Source organism: Macrobrachium rosenbergii, chromosome 14, assembly GCF_040412425.1.
Source record: "Macrobrachium rosenbergii isolate ZJJX-2024 chromosome 14, ASM4041242v1, whole genome shotgun sequence".
Lineage (NCBI taxonomy): Eukaryota > Metazoa > Arthropoda > Malacostraca > Decapoda > Palaemonidae > Macrobrachium > Macrobrachium rosenbergii.
In genome coordinates, this window is record NC_089754.1 from 44782271 (window position 1) to 44797270 (window position 15000).

Sequence of the window (15000 nt, forward strand, 5' to 3'; positions counted from 1 at the left end):
TATATATATATATATATATATATATATATATATATATATATATATATATATATATATATTAATGGGAAAAAATTCATACAATTTTCTAAGTAGATCTATACTAAATTCAGTGTTCGTTTGCTTGTAGAGATCTAAATATGAATACTCATATATACCAAGTTTAACAAAAATGTATACAGTCAGATTCTTCAATGAATACATGAATATGAGAGTTATTAAGAAAGATATTTAAGACCCGTCGCCAGTAATGATTTGTGTTAAAATCTCGCTAAAACAAAGGTTACAATAAAGAACACATATCACTTTAATGCAATAAATGAATACCGATACGACCAATTTATTTCCTCAAAAGAAAACGGTTCAGTCGCCGTGTTCATTTAGGGATGACTGGCCTATTTCTCCCTCTCCCGGCAGACTTGAATTTACAAACATATCTATCTATCTATCAGCATATATATATATATATATATATATATATATATATATATATATATATATATATATATATATATATATATATATATAAATTAGTAAAAGCGTATTTGTAGGATATTGAGAAACACTTTCCAACAGCGCATGAACGTAAGAATTGCGATTGGCAGAACTCAAAGTATTGCATTCAGAATCAATGCGAAATAGCATTGCATTCTGTCACATTTATGAATACTGAAACCCATATCGCAAAAGATCTATTTCAACTGCACGTCTGGGAACAGAATTTGATTGAATCGTTTAAGCTGATATTTCAAATTGCCGTAACGGTATTCGACACCAAAAGGGAATCAATAAACTTAGTAAAAGCGTATTTGTAGGATATTGAGAAACACTTTCTAACAGCGCATCAACGTAAGAATTGCTATTGGCAGAACTCAAAGTATTGCATTCAGAATCAATGCGAAATAGCATTGCATTCTGTCACGGTTATGAATACTGAAACTCATATCACAAAAGATCTATTTCAGCTGCATGTCTGGGAACAGAATTTGCTTGAATCGTTTAATCTGATATTTCAAATTGCCGTAACGGTATTCGACACCAAAAGGGAATCAATAATCATTTGTAATATAAAGAACCGTGATAAAAAAAACCTCGCTTAAAGTATACGTTGCAAAGTTAACCATGCAGTTTCATGTATGCATTGCAAATGAGAACAACTGCGTTTATTTCTGCAAGCTTATATATGGAAATAATTTACAGCAGTAAATAAAACTGCGGAAAATCATTTAAATTTACATAAATGTAAAACAATTACCACAGAACATTGATATTTCAAATACTTATTAGAATATCGATATATTAGCATCCGAAATCACTCAGAATATTCAGTTTAATTAAACATGTCTCTTTTTTCCTTATTTATTTTCATATTCTTCTATTATATTAGCCATAGCCGGACGTAACCTTATCTAACTTTCAAATGATATTATTATTATTATTATTATTATTATTATTATTATTATTATTATTATTATTATTATTATTATTATTATTATTATTAGTTTAACGAGACCGCTGAGTCACATTTCTTGAACCTCTTATGCTCACCAGAATTATATGTTATTACATAAATAAAAAAAAATTGAGCTTGATAAAGTTCGAGAAGTTGGACAGCTGAGGGGGGAAGAGACCAACGAGAACGGATGAAAAGTAAAAGGAAGACAACCACGCAACTTAACCTAACATAAAAGTTCCATGACCTAGCATATCACGTGTGCACCAATGACCTAGCATGTCCCAGCGATGATAAAATATGCAACGAAAAGAATTATTGAAAGGAATTATCGAAGCTTTTGCATACTCCTACCTTTTACATGTTTTTTTTTTTTTGCTATATACCAGTAAAATTAAGTGAATAAGAGAGAGAGAGAGAGAGAGAGAGAGAGAGAGAGCGTGGCATTAAAATTATGGAAATTACTTTTCCTGTTCGTGAAGAAATGTGATAAATTCTTAATAACTTTGAATATCGAAAGAACCTGTCCTGTCCGAACCCTTTAACAAAGAATTGTATTTTGATTTTCGTCTCTTCATTGTCTAGTTGTGAAAATTTTTTGTTGCCCGACACACTTTTTTTTTCCTCTCTCGCTCTCTCTCTCTCCCTCTGTTAAAACTCAGTTTTCCGGTTAGGATCTCTGTAATGAACTCAAACCTTTCAACTGCGATAGGAAAGTTTCGGAATAAAAAACACCCGATTCAAACACAGTTTTAAAAAATCGTTATTATTAATCAAATTTTATCATCGATCTGAGACATTTTTTTTTTTCCTCAGCTAATCCCTGAGCCAGCCCTCAAAAGTTGCCTCATCGCTGCGACAACTTTTCGAAGGCGAGTTAATTAGACTGGAAATTTGCATTCAGAGTGAGAATTATTCACTCCTGGAATTATTTCGGGCTCGCGAAGTCTCGGAGAGCATCCAAAACAGGTCACTGAAAAAAAAAAATCGAGAATTATGCAAAAGAGCCGCCGGGGGTGGGAGTGCATATACCTCGTGCGTGAAGACCCCGGGGGTAATTTTCTTGTTGAGGTTCGGATAGATTGAACGACAGATTAGGTGGATTCTCGAGAGCTGGATTGAACGACAAAACTGGAACCCTCATAAAAGAGTTCTTGGGACCTGAGATTAACTACGTCATTCAATGAGACATTTAGGGGCTAATCGTACACCCAAGCCACACGGATTTTTTTAAGCATTTTCCAGCTAGGACAGCGATGTCTGATTTTAGTAATGACTGATAAATTCACTCATTATTTGTTTGTGTGATAATGGTTTACAACATCTTCGTCTTCAGTTTTTCTAACATTCTTGTAACTTATACGTACATACATACATACATACATACATACATACATACATACATACATACATACATACATACATACATACATACATATGTGTGTGTATGGGTGTGAGATTGAACGGGCGTGCCTACATGCGTGGGTGTTTTTGTTTTCTCCCAACCATATATACTTCAACGAAAAACAATCTCCAACATCAAAATATTTCTGAGAATCAATTAATATTCAAATATGAATAGTTTCCATTTTTTTTTTTTTAACACAGCCTTCTTTATCACGAGTGCCACAGGGTATAATTATGGCTCTGCAAACAAGGGTGTGCCTATCATTTGTAGCCATCCTGATCATTTGCGATAATGTCAGGCCCCACATTTTCCCAAGTGTCAACACACTGTTAGCAGAAAAAGCAGGAAGTAGTATATATATATATTATAATTTTCCATGTTTGTGTGGTCACGTCCGTATCTAAGTGTGTACGTAAGTGTTGGCGTGTGGATAAGTGTATTTCTTAACCTAACACCTGCTCGGTCAGGTATTTTTCTTTTTTGTTCACTCACGGATGTATGTGTACGTTTGTTTGTGTTTATATACGTGTTTGTTTCGTCTCATGTTCTAATGCATGTATAAATATATATACATATGTATGTGTATGCGTGTATTCCCGTGTATTTTACCCAAAGTTGCCTCGTGTGTATAATTCTTAATGAAATACCTGCTTGGTCAGAACTCGACCAGTGCGGCTTGAAAGCGCCTAATCAAATTATCACTCGTATTGCGCTCACCGGAAAAGCAGCTAAACGAGATAACATAATTACAGTGGGAAGTTTAAGCTCTAACAGTCAAACGTCTGCCAAGTCTCCCGTCATTAAGGAGATGGCGGCAAGGAAGAAGGAAGAAGCAGGAGGAGGCAGATAATAAAGAGGGATGGAAGGCGGATGAGAGGGGGGAACGTTGATGACCTCGTTCAAGGTCACGAAGATGTTGACCGGAAGACAGAGATGGGGTCACTGAGTGTCATGATTGAAAAAATTCGTAATTTATTATTTTTGGTTCTCTGTAAAAGCAAACTATGTCGGCCGTCCTCAGATCTTAAAAACTACTGAGTCTAGAGGGCTGCAAATTGGTATGTTGATCATCCACCCTCCAATCACCAAACAGACCAAATTGCAGTCTTTGAGCCTCAGTAGTTTTTATTTCATTTAAGGTTAAAGTTAGCCATAATCGTTCTTCTGGCAACGATATTGGCTAGACCACCACCGGGTCGTGGTTAAAGTTTCACGGGCCGTGGCTCATACAGCATTATACCTAGAACACCAAAAGATAGCTTTATTTTTGGTGGGCTTGACTATACGCTTTAGCGACTGTACTGAAAACTCGATTGCGCTGAAGAAACTTCGGCGCATTTTTTACTTGTTTTTTCTTAAGGTCACCTAAATGGTTTCCAGATCTCGTAGTCGCTGTCCTCAGTATGAAAAAATCGCGAAAAATTAAACAGGTTCTTAGATGATATCTTGAGCATTTTTAATACATGAAAGATTTACTTTTCCTACAAGCAGAATCATTGCAGATTTCGGATAAGTGACATTTAAAAAAAAAGTTGAATAATCAGGTTATGAATTCGCCTCTTGAAAATAATAATTAAAAAAAAGTAATTTAAAAATATTCGAATAATATACTTACCATTCCTTTCTCGATCTAAACCTTGTCGATTTTTTGTCTCTCAGAGAAATCCTGAAAGAAAATTTAAAAAATAGTAACTATCAGTAAAATAGTGAGTTTAAGTTTATATTGTATATTTATTATACATGTATATATATATATATATATGTTCATATATGTTCATATGTTAGTCAAACTGTAAATATAGTTCTTGTGGCAACACGGATTCAATACTGCCCACTGCATCAATTCAGACGTATACGGCAGATTCGAAACCGCTGACTCCAGTCACTCTCTCTCTCTCTCTCTCTCTCTCTCTCTCTCTCTCTCTCTCTCTCTCTCTCTCTCTCTCTCTCTCCACTAAAACTCTAGGCAGGCAAAACGTCCCTAACCTACCTTTTATTGAACAAGGAGCCATAATATTGCATTTGTCTCAATGATTACAAATCAGCTGATGTTATCGTTTTTCAATTTAATTGAATCATCGGAGTCGTCTATTGATTTCTCAGTTATTCTCTGCATCACCAAACGAGAGACTTTCAATCTTGGAGTTGTGAGGTTTTAATGATGTCTTTTGCTTGTTATTTATGCAAATCTAGCGATTGAAATTACTGAATGTAGAAACCTTAAGAAGTGATGAAGGTGTCTGCCCATTAACTATTTTCAAAATTTCAGCGGTAAACTAAATCTAAAGCTGTTTTGTCTTTTAAAAGTTTAAAGGTTCGAAAATTAGTTTTAGGTATTTGTGAGAGTTTACAAACAAATAGATCTAGGAAATAGGTTTAAGGCACTCATTTAATAACATCATTTTTACCCATTTATTTTTTACCACTGAAATTTCCTTTCAGATAAGTGATGATATGCAAGGCACATAATAGCTGGTTAATTCTGAGAAAGAAGAAGAAGAAGAAGAAGAAGAAGGAGAAAAAAGAAGTAAGTGTGCCTTGTTCCTCCCTTGTTAGTAAATAAGCCATCATTAAATTCGCATAAATTACCGCCGTGAAAGCTTTGGCAATCAAGAAATCTGAGACACCCCATAAAAGGTTACCCACTTGAACCCCGTCAGAGGTAACCAGTTTCTTGAAACAAGCACATTGCCTTATTTTCATTCACAAGGCGCTTCTAAATTGCTGCTTATTTTCGTGTATGTACATTTGTTTGTGCGTAAGATCTGAGTATAGTTTTCTCTTATTTCTACTTGTACTATACTTTGTTTCGTTTGCCTGTTTTATTTGAATATGTTTATTCTAAACAATGAATGAAAAAGCTTGAATGAGTTTAGATTGTTGCTTGGTGTTGTTTGTTTATTTTTTTGTTAGGTCAGAATATCACCATTTTTATTCCCATTTGTATGGTATTTATCACTTTTATTCCCACTTGTACGATATTTTACTTCGTTTGCATGTTTTATTCGAATATATCTATTCCAAACAGTGAACTAAAAAGCTATAAATATCTATCACCCAAAACACTTTCCCTCAAATGTGGAGACCGAACAACACATCCACAAGGAACTCCACATTCTCACGGCTTGTCCATCACTCCATTACACATTCATTTTCCGGGCACCAGCAGAATGGGAGACTGATCCACACGCATGTCATTCAAACGAAGACATGAACATTCATTACTGACATGAAACGAAGGCCCCCTTGTTTTTTAATTGGGGTCTGCAGAGGCAGGGAAGCGTTGACGAGGCTCCATGATGCATGGGACGACTAGGAACACTATGCAGTGAATGCAGTGTTCCATCGTCCGTGCGACGCATAAATGTCTTTCTGACAAAATGACCGGCTGTCTGAAGCAATCGACTGTCTCCCTGTCTTTGGATGACAGATGAAGAGAGTGGTTTTTATTTTTCTTTTTTCTTTTTAAAGCAACAAAATTTAATTAGAAGGTATTTTGTTGTATGCCGATTTTTGATGACAGGGTCTGAGGATAGTATTCTGCTTGTTATTTTATCTCTGCTATGAGAAAGCGTCTGACGGTAAGTGCAGGCTGTCTGCATTTCTTTAGTTGACAGGGGCCTGAAAGCAATAGATTGTCTGACTTTCTTTAGGTGACAAGGGCCTAGAAGCAATAGATTGTCTCACTGTCTGTCTTTCGGTGACAGGGGCCTGAAAGCAATAGATTGTCTGACTGACTTTCTTTAGGTGACAAGGTCCTAGAAGCAATAGATTGTCTCACTGTCTGTGTCTTTAGGTGACAGGGCCCTGAAAGCAATAGATTGTCTGACTGTCTGCCTGTCTTTAGGTGACAGGGGTCTGAAAGCAATACAATATCTGACTGTCTGCCTGTCTTTAGGTGACGGGTCTGAAAGCAATACAATGTCTGACTGTCTGCCTGTCTTTAGGTGACAGGGGTTTGAAAGCAATATAGTGTCTGACTGTCTGCCTGTCTTTAGGTGACAGGGGTCTGAAAGCAATACGATATCTGACTGTCTGCCTGACTTTAGGTGACAGGGGTTTGAAAGCAATATAGTGTCTGACTGTCAGCCTATCTTTAGGTGACAGGGTCTGGAAACAGTGCAATGTCTGACTGTCTACCTATCTATAGGTGACATGGGTTTGAAAGCAATACAATGTCTGCTGGCTGTTTGCCTGTCATTTGGTGACAGATATGTGAAAGCAACACAATGTCTGGCTCTCTTTAGGTGACAGGTGTCTGAAAACAATAGACTGTCTGCCTGTTTTTAGGTAACAGTTGTCCGAAAGCAGTAGAATATCTGACTATCTGCCTGTCATTTGGTGAGAGGTGTCTGGAAGCAACATACTGTCTTGGTGACAAAGGGCCCGAACGCGACAGGGGTATCTGCCTGCCAATTCATTTCTCGGTATAATGTGGTTCGGATTCCACAATAAGCTGTAGGTCCCGTTGCTAGGTAACCAGTTGGTTCCAGCCACGTAAAATAAGTCTAACCCTTCGGGCCAGCCCTAGGAGAGCTGTTAATCAGCTCAGATTGTGTGAGGACAATAAACAGTCTCTCTTTGGTTGGCTGAGTTCGGAGGCAAAGATATGACAGTATCTGGCTGACACGAAAGTGTGCGTCTGCTGGCAAAGACATCCTGTCTGCCTCTTGATGGCAATGTCTTAACTGTACAAGTAGGCCCGTTTGTTTATTAAAGACAGTCTGACTGCAAGCCGTCGGGCGATGTTAATGTATATTTAATGAAAAAGACACGTCGAACCTGTAAAAACAATGTTAGTATACAATGGGTTAAGTAAAGTAATGAAACATATCTGTTTTTGATAGTGTTACAAAAACTATAATTCAAGTATGTACTCGTATGTATATGTATATATATATATATATATATATATATATATATATATGTATATATATATATATATATGTATATACATACATATATATACAGTATATATATTGTGCGCACATACAGTATACTATACATGTATATATAATATATGTATGTGTGTATATGTGTGTGTGTACATGCAAGTGAGTTCGTGTATGTATGCATTTATATACGCAAGTGGACGCGTTCCGAAAAACGCACCAGGAAGATGGGGTGACAAAGAGTATAACTGCCATGGCGACAAATTCGTTGAAGAGACAAAACAAACATTCGTTAAACAAAACTACAACGACGCGCGAGAGATATGTTATTAGGTCTACCGGAATTCCGCTGAGTCAGACAGAGAGAGAGAGAGAGAGAGAGAGAGAGAGAGAGAGCTGATAGCGCTGATACGAGAGAGAGACGAGACGACCTTCGGGTAAATACACATCGTTGTCGTAAAATAAAGCGACGGGACATGTGGACCTGAATTTATTCCTTTCTTTTTTTTTCCTTTTTTCCCATTTTCCTTTATTTTATCAGGGTTATTCTAACACCATTTTGGGTTGTAATATTACTTTCCGTTTATTTCTTTCGATATCTGACGTTCTAAAGTTGTTTTAGTGGTTAGACATTCCCAAAACACTACCCTGACTCAGTGGTCCCAACCTTACCTAACACAGCAAGAGACCCCGAGTTCAATCCCACAGGGAGGATACGATCTGGGTCCGATTCCTGGAAAATCCATTGTCTCTGATGAACTATGCAGTAAATATGAGTACCGGGTGGTTAGTCGGCTGTGGTGCATTACAGCCAGGGTTGAGAAGGGTATAGGGCTAGCAACCTCATCCTAGAAAAATAATTCCTGAAAATCGGATGATTAACACCCTTTAGAGCCATCTCTTCTTAGGAGAGAAAAGAGTTTAATATACATATATATATATATATATATATATATATATATATATATATATATATATATATATATATATAATATCTATATATACATATATATATATATATATATATATATATATATATATATATATATATATATAATATATATGTATATATAAAATATATATATACATATACATATATATACATATATATACATATACATATATATATATATATATATATATATATATATATATATATATATATATATATATATCTCCTATACGTTTAGCTGGCAATTGATAATATTAGGAAGAAAACTGAAACATTGAGTGTTGCTTATAGGGATGGCGATTTCCTCTAACATAGAAAAGGCTTTGGGTAGGATCACGAGGAGCTTTGGGTGGATCACCTCTCTCTCTCTCTCTCTCTCTCTCTCTCTCTCTCTCTCTCTCCGGATAACATGTTTTGACGGTTTGCTTTGCAAATTACAAGACTTTTTAGTCTGCTCCAGTGGAGAATGCGCACATTTTGAGAGATAATAATAATAATAATAATAATAATAATAATAATAAGAAGAAGAAGAAGAAAGAAGAAGAAGAAGAAGACGGGTAGGAGGAGGAGGAGGAGAGGTAGGAGGAGGAGGAGGAGGAGGAGGAGAATCCGGGAGGGGTGTCTGTTGCTCTCCGCACCAAATGTATACAAAAATCTCACATGTGTTGGTAACTAACACCCGGGGTGTCTTATTGCGCAATACGAAGAATGCGCAGAAAAACCAAGACGTTGACGTTCTAGGAAAATGTGAATTTTTTCCCTCTCTGTATCAACAGTAGCTAAAACAAAGCTAATGATAGCTGCAGGATGGTTGAGTAAAGTTTGATATATATATAAGCGTTACAACATGCTTAGTCAACAGAGCGAGATATAATAGTTATCTGTTGTCTTCTTTTCAGTAATTTTTTAACTTGATCCTTTTTTTTTTGGTGGTGGGGGGCGCTACATAATTAGTAAACAGAGCGAGATGTATTAGGTTATTGCATTATATTCAACTGAATCATCCTTTTTCTTAAGCTTTCGTTCAGTGTCTCGTTATATTTCAACAGTGCCTGAAGTCGCATCTTTTTCTGAATATTCTCTAGAATGAAATTATGTTCTTCACTTTCGGGTTGGATGTCTAGAACTATTTCTTTCGGCAAGAATTTTTGTGGTGTTAATGCCATAACTTCGCGTATATTACCCCTATAAACTTGCTAAGAACATAAGACAACGTTTTTCTTCAAATAGTATAACTGGTAAAAGAGGCAATCTGTTGCCCTAATCTAACTCCCAGGCACAGATTAGAACATCACGCATTCGTGGAAGTGTAGCCTCTGCTTTAGCCTTAACGGAATCAGTTGACACACTTCAACAACGCTATCTTAGCCTAGATATGAAGCTGCTGGCCAAATTTTGACGATCCTTAACTCTAAAGTTATTGTTCATATCATACCCTCGGGCACATACACCCGCACAACTTCAGGGAAGTTGTATTTATCGGAAGATCTCTAAAGGTGAGGGATAGTGTCACACGAACAGGTTTTTTTTTTCTTTTGAAGCTTTCCTTGCATATTTAATAACTTACCACCAAGCCTCGCACCAACTAGTCACATTAGCATGAACATTCCCGACTTACGTTTTGCCACCAACGTTTGCTACTTATACATATTTTGGAGGCTATATTTTTTCTATATTTTTACAAAACTGAAGTCAGCGCCTGTTCGTTATGGAAACCCCGAATTAACCACGAGCGCGCACGGGTAGAGTTTTGACACACGCATTTGCTACCAAATGCAAAATTAGGTTGAAAGTTGACAAAAAGATTGCAGAAAGAGTGCCTCTGAGACGGCGTCTGTAGCTGCAAGGTTTTTAAGAGAAAGCTTGTAGTGGTAGGTAAGTTTAATGGCCTAACAACATCGATGGGGCGTGAATTATTGGCCCCCTTCCACGACAAGTTTTTGTCGTGCAGGGCTACGATGCTCCCCCAAATACGGTCCTTAACTTGCAGTGAAGGAACATTCTACAGATGAAAAGAAACTAATAAAACCAGAGGCCTTAGTTCTCAAAAGAAGCACATAAACCATTCTCTGTCTCTGTCCTTCTTACTGGTTTATGTTGCAACCACTCTTGCGGACAAGCGATTTATACCACGATTATCAGTCGAGAATTTTGTTCAATCGTTACATTTGAGAATATCAGGCTGAATCGTTACATTTGAGAATATCAGGCTATCAGAGCAGAGAACGAATCTTGATATGTATAGATATGTGTGTGTGTGTGTGTGTTAGAATGGGTGTGTGTCGTTCACTCTGTTCTAAATATTGGTGAAAATTCAGAAATGTAACATAACTCTTACAACTTTTAAAAGGACAGGACACTCCAAGGCTTTAAAAACAAGCAAAGAAGGTTTTCTAGATAGCTGAATCGTGATTTCATACGTACCAATCTGGAGAGAGAGAGAGAGAGAGAGAGAGAGAGAGATCCAGGATAATGAAATAGAAATCAAGGAGAAAGGAAAAGAGAGAGAGAGAGAGAGAGAGAGAGAGAGACCAAAATTGAGTGAATCGTACTAAGTAGAGTTGGTTAGGCCGAAAATTGTGAGAGAGATCCGGTAAAGCTAAAGTAGAAGTAAAGGCGAAAAGGAAAAATGAGAGAGAGAGAGAGAGAGAGAGAGAGAGAGAGAGAGAGAGAGAGAGAGAGAGAGAGAGAAGTGCACATGCATCAGGAACTCTAAACAGAGTCATGCGGCACACGGGACACGTGATAGCATTACGTTAATAAGCGTCGCAAATAAACGTCAAATACAACTTTCCTCTCGGGTTCCTCACGCAAGTTATCAATCAGTCATCACGACCAGAGAGGTTCTGTCGAAAATGTTAAATATGAAAGAGTATAAGCTTGAAACTGAAAGGAGAAGTAATAAGTTTGAAACTGGAAGGAAAAGTAAAAAGCTTGGAATTAAAAGGAAAAAGTAAAAGTTTGACTATGTAAGGAAAAGTACAAAGCTTGAAACTAGAAGGAAACCTACAAAGCTTGGCAGTGAAAAGAAAATACAAAGCTTTAAACTGAATGGAAAAGTGCAAAGCTTGAAACTGACATAAAGCTTGAAACTGAGAGGAAAAATACCAAGCTTGAAACTGAAAGGAAAAATACCAAGCTTGAAACTGCAAGGGAAAATACAAAGCTTGAAACTGAGTGGGAAAATACAAAGCTTGAAACTGAAAGGGAAAATACCAAGCTTGAAACTGACCGGAAAAATACAAAGCTTGAAACTGAATGGAAAAGTACAAAGCTTGAAACTGACCGGAAAAATACAAAGCTTGAAACTGAATGGAAAAGTACAAAGCTTGAAACTGAAAGGAAAAATACAAAGCTTGAAACTGAAAGGAAAAATACAAAGCTTTAAACTGGATGGAAAAGTACAAAGCTTGAAACTGACCGGAAAAATACAAAGCTTGAAACTGGAAGGAAAAGTACAAAGCTTGAAACTGAATGGAAAAGTACAAAGCTTGAAACTTAAAGGAAAAATACCAAGCCTGAAACTGAAAGGAAAAATACAAAGCTTGAAACTGAATGGGAAAGTACAAAGCTTGAAACGGAAGGAAAAAGTAATAAGCCTGAAACCGGAAGGAAAAGTAAAAACATATGTTAATCTGTCAGTCAGATCAAGAGGAATCATATATGCCAAATTAATTGATGAATAACAAGTTTATTATTGAAAATGGAAATATGAGAGAAATAATACATTTTATTTATATAAAAATCATTTGTATTAATTTAATAAGCAAATGAATTAAGAACAGCTGTTTCAGTTCTGACATTTTCGGTGAATTTCCCCACTTGTGCTAAAATAAAACAGTGAATCAAAATAAGAGACAGACGGACAGAGACCAAGTATCCTATCAGCCAGTAAAGGAAGAATAATATGTCGGTCATTATTAGTTTTGAAAGACTCTGATTAGTGGCAACAATATTCCCTTAACGAGGCAAATCGAAGCTTCCCAAGGCGATAAAAATAGCAAGAGCTGAAAGTGACCTTGAAAAACGTATCCCAATCTCATAATCCCCTCAGAGTCAAATACTTATAGACTGCATTATACTTATGCACCTCCAGACTTGAATAATTGCATTATACTTATGCACCTCCAGACTTGAATTCTGCATTATACTTATGCACCTCCAGACTTGAATAACTACATTATACTTATGCACCTCCAGACTTGAATATCTGTATTATACTTATGCACCTCCAGACTTGAATAACTGCATTATAATTTACTTATGCACCTCCAGACTTGAATAACTGCATTATACTTATGCACCTCCAGACTTGAATAACTGCATTATACTTATGCACCTCCAGACTTGAATAACTGCATTATACTTACGCACCTCCAGACTTGAATAACTGCATTATACATATGCACTTCCAAACTTGAATAACTTCGACAACCTAAAGCAAAATTTCGAAACAAGAAAAACATTAGGACTAAGCTGAAAACAAATTTTCAAAGGCATCAGCTATGCCCATGCCGAGGGCCCTATCTCACTAACTATCTGGATAAAAAAAAGATTTTACATTCGGGTCCAGTGAAAACCCGAATGAACTGTTTTAAATTCATTTCCATACACTAACGTGCATGGGTTGGGAGTTTTCCATCAGTAAAACAGTTTTATTTTTATGAAAAATTTTTCTAGTGAAAAAGTACCAATTCTCCCAAAATCTGACGATGCCTGGTGGATGTTATCTTATATTATTACTCGTTCAATCATACGCGCGGGTCTCAGTATTGCTTCAACAATTTTTGTGAACATTTTCTGGGTTATTTTACTTTTTTCTGTGTCATAGAGAACGATATTTCAACTCATATTCTACCTAAATTTGTAAAGGATGACACAGTTTCTCTTTTAATCTTCAGAGTGCCTAGGAATTCGTTAAAAAAAGAGGTTACATTATGTCAAGGTGAATTGCTAAGAAATGAAAGTGTCGCATTTGCTGAATGAATCAGTCCCCATTACCCACTTCCCCCTCTCCCACTAACCCCACGCTCTCTCTCTCTCTCTCTCTCTCTCTCTCTCTCTCTCTCTCTCTCTCTCTCTCTCTCTCTCTCTCTGTGAATATTTTGAATTCCCGTCTGTACATCAAAAGAAGTTTTATTTCGTATATTAATTACACGAATCAACAATCTGATACGTGCATTTTGATGAACAAAACTAAAATTTTGAGCAACCGGCATTCATGTTTTCCCTTGGAAATCCTGAAATTCCTTCCGAACCTGGGTCCCTAAGAGGTCACTGGAAACGCGTTGTAGCCCTTATCGCCACATCCAGGTCACGAAAATCTCGCAACCGCGGCGTCAAAGAGGTCACAATTCGTGAGAAACGTTTGCTACCCCGCCCCCCCTTCCCTTACAGCCTTCCACGCCCTCTACGAAGGAAAAAATGTAGAACATCAGTTTCAGTCTTTACGTGTCGCCTTCGTCGTGATACACGGCTGATCTGTTTAACACAGCGACCTTCGTCCAGGATTGGATTCCTGGAAAGCCAATGAACGTGTTTTGGAGACGTGGGTGCTGGATTAAGAAAAAAGAAAGAAGGAAAATTGTATCGAATTATATGCGTAAAATACTGAGCGATTTTTTTTTCAGCACCAACTGGCTGTACCCTTTTTGGGCAGTTGCTTGATCTGAGCAAACAGAGAAGAATAAATAAAAATTAAATGCAAAATATGGTGGATTAGTAGTTGGTGAATTTAAGAAACGAAGGCTGGAAAAATAAGAATAGTAAATGATATATAATAGATTGAGCGAGTTTGAGTCATACGCTAATAGCAGATAGTCTTAATGTGGTTAGTTAGTGAACATTGCAAAATGAAAGTTCAGCAACAATCATTATTATTAAAGATTACATGAATTACGATATAGCTATGTGCTAAGAAGTGTGTCAAATTCGTTTTTAATACATTTGATATTCTTGAATTCTGCTACATTGAAGGGGCCATAACTCGAAAAGTGAAACCACTAGAGGCATACAGGAGCTAATATGGCTTTATTCCCTTTTATGTGGCAGAGAAAAACTGTGTATTTGAAATACACACACACACACACACACACACACACACACACACACACACACACACACACACACACACACACACAAAACGTCCCTTGTGATCTCATTTTGAGTTGTCAGCTGTGAATGGTGATAGATGCGTCAAACATCACTGGGTGTGAATGTTATCGTAAAGCTGTTCTCTCTCTCTCTCTCTCTCTCTCTCTCTCTCTCTCTCTCTCTCTCTCTCTCTCTCTCTCTCTCT

At 36.8% G+C, this 15000-nt stretch overlaps 1 protein-coding gene across 5 annotated transcripts in view; it reads right to left on the minus strand.

The window, feature by feature from the left end:
- The window catches only part of LOC136846050 (prostaglandin E2 receptor EP3 subtype-like), a 199878-nt gene that overhangs the window by 121016 nt on the left and 63862 nt on the right, over positions 1 to 15000 (minus strand). For 4 of the 5 annotated variants that reach the window (XM_067116722.1, XM_067116723.1, XM_067116726.1 and 1 more), the window contains one exon: positions 4474 to 4524. The exons of the other annotated variant lie outside the window; for it this stretch is intronic. The gene's annotated coding sequence lies outside the window, so the exon portion shown is untranslated. The remainder of the gene's footprint in view (positions 1 to 4473; positions 4525 to 15000) is intronic. 5 annotated transcript variants of the gene reach the window in all.